Source organism: Zeus faber (assembly GCF_960531495.2).
Source record: "Zeus faber genome assembly, chromosome: 10".
In the NCBI taxonomy this organism is placed as follows: domain Eukaryota; kingdom Metazoa; phylum Chordata; class Actinopteri; order Zeiformes; family Zeidae; genus Zeus; species Zeus faber.
In genome coordinates, this window is record NC_137199.1 from 22,661,773 (window position 1) to 22,664,272 (window position 2,500).

The window sequence follows — 2,500 nt, forward strand, 5'->3', positions numbered from 1 at the left end:
CCATCACACCCAGGGGCGGCTCCGTCACCTTGAGACTCCTCACTGCCCCACGGGGATGCACGTGCGGGGCGCAATCATTCACACCGCTGTGTGTGCACGCACGCGCAGCAGTCGCACTTTGGACCTCTGGACCTTGTGTGCATCCGTGGCAAAGCTCCAACTGTTTGTTCCAAATTGTTCTATCCAGAGAAGTGTTCCTCGGCGTTCTTCGGAGCAAACTGTGCATCGCACCCCTGGGGCTGTGGGCTGAGCAGCCAGCGCTAACCGAGCACGACAGGCGCTGCTTAGTCCCTAGGTATGGAGCGACCGAGACCCAGAGACAGGGACATCACATGAATAGACTTCGAAATGAACTGTTTACTTGCATTATGTGCATAGCATTGGCTGTTTTTCATTGACAACTGTATATTTTCTATAGTTTGTATTTCCTAGATATATTATACCTGTGTATGAGGTGGTGTGTTCCTTAGTTGTGTGTATGTGTGTGTGTGTGTGTGTGTGTGTGTGTGTGTGTGTGTGTGTGTGTGTGTGTGTGTGTGTGTGTGTGTGTGTGTCTAACTAATCAAAGCCCCACACGGATCTAAGCTCTGAAAACTCTGCAGCTACATCAGCAACCCCCTCCCTAAACCCGTGGACAAGCGGGCGTCCTAAACTGGCTGCAAAGACAGCTACAAGGAGGATATAAGCCAATCACGCCAAAATAGTGAACCTGGGCAGGGACATATGTCTGAAAGGGAGAAATCAGCGGTTGTCATGGTGACCGATGAAGATGCTCTGCCGGTATTGACAAGATGACAAGAAGAGACAAGGACACCTTGCGGTGCACCAGAATATTTAAAAATAGAGGTTACGCGCGTGTGTGTGAATGTTTTCCGTGATGAACGAGTAATCCAACCACGAGAAAGCCACCCCCATGAGTAAATCCTCTGAAATAAACATCTGAAACGCATGCCAGCTCATTCGGACTTTGGATTAAAGAGGTGCCAGGCGATCCATAACTGAGTAGATCATGATCAATCACACGCCATCAATTCGATCAGGTGTCACAGGTATCAGACGGTGCGGGGAAGGCCGGGATATCAGTAGCTCGACATCTCAGACCCTCCACCACGGGGAGAGGATTACCGCAAAAACATGTGTCATGCTGCCATGGAAACAGAAGCGATGCACGGCCCTCAAAAGCTCAAGGGTCAATTCACCGCAGAGTCAACGGGGAGAGGGAGGGTTCGGGATTAATAGCAGGGGCATTATTATCGATAATATTCTTTGTTATGGATATCAGAAGCAGTCGCCGCCGTCCCACAGACCCTGATGAGGTCCCGCAGACGTCCTCAGCAGTCCAGACCCTGCATCTCCACGTGCAGCTGCAGCCTCCTCGCTGTGCATGCTCTCTCGCCCTAATCCCCGGGCTGCTCACCCCCCCGTACGAGCGCCGCCCCTCGATCACCGTCCCCGTTTTCGCCCCCCATTCACCCCCGAGCACGTTTCCCCTCCGGCACCGCTCGATCTCACATAATACAGGTGAGAGAGCCCGAGAGGGAGAGTGGAAGAGAGAGAGCGGGGAGGCGGAAGGGGATAGACGGGCGCGGGGATGCGTTCACAGCCAGCGTTCCTCCCTGTTCCATTCCTCCGTTCTCCTCCTCCTTCCATCTGGCTAAGCAGATCAGCGCTACACCCTCTGATAAACTGCATCTCTCTTTCCTCTACAAGTCTGAATAAATTAAATGGATTACATAATCGATCTATCCCCGGCACAGCCTGATACCTAGCTTGATCATAAGAAATGTAGTCAGCTCAAAGACGCGGATGCGCACGCACACACACACACACACACACACACACACACACACACACACACACACACACACACAGACACACACACACACACACACACACACACACACACACACACACACACACACACACACACACAGACACACACACACAGACACACACACAAATTTTCACAAAGACATACGCTAGGCACAGAAAAAAAAAGGTGGTCTTCCATGGCACGCTTCCAATTACTTGCGTGTCTACCGGCTAAAATGACCTATGTCATCGTCATGGTTACACTGCAGTTGCAACATCAAATACCAGAGAGCGGAGCAGCTGTCTCCACACCGCAAAACCTGTATTTGGGTCAATGCAAATGAATGCAGAGAAATCCAGCCCCTCGGACGGACACATCTAAAGCGACGCCGCTCGCTCAAGCATAAGCACAACGGTACGGGGAACGGATTAGCGGACGAAGCAGCTGATCTCCCGGCATATAGCACATTTGCGCCACGACACATCAGCATTCACTGCACCGGCGGATCCACTGCATTCCAACATCCTGCTCTACGTCTCCACGGCACAACATGGTACAGCTGCACCAAACACTGAACCCCCACAGCACCGCGCGCCTGCATCCCCGAGCCTTACCATGTTTGTGGCATGAAACTGTTCGGAGAGCGCATGCATGGAGAAGCCCTGGTTCATACGATCATGATAAACA

General features: G+C 52.1%; 1 protein-coding gene across 2 annotated transcripts in view; it reads right to left on the reverse strand.

Annotated features, from left to right (window-relative positions):
- Window positions 1-2,500, reverse strand: part of LOC307235813 (rho guanine nucleotide exchange factor 9) — a gene marked incomplete at its 3' end in the record, with an annotated part of 41,038 nt that overhangs the window by 17,228 nt on the left and 21,310 nt on the right. The window lies entirely within an intron of this gene.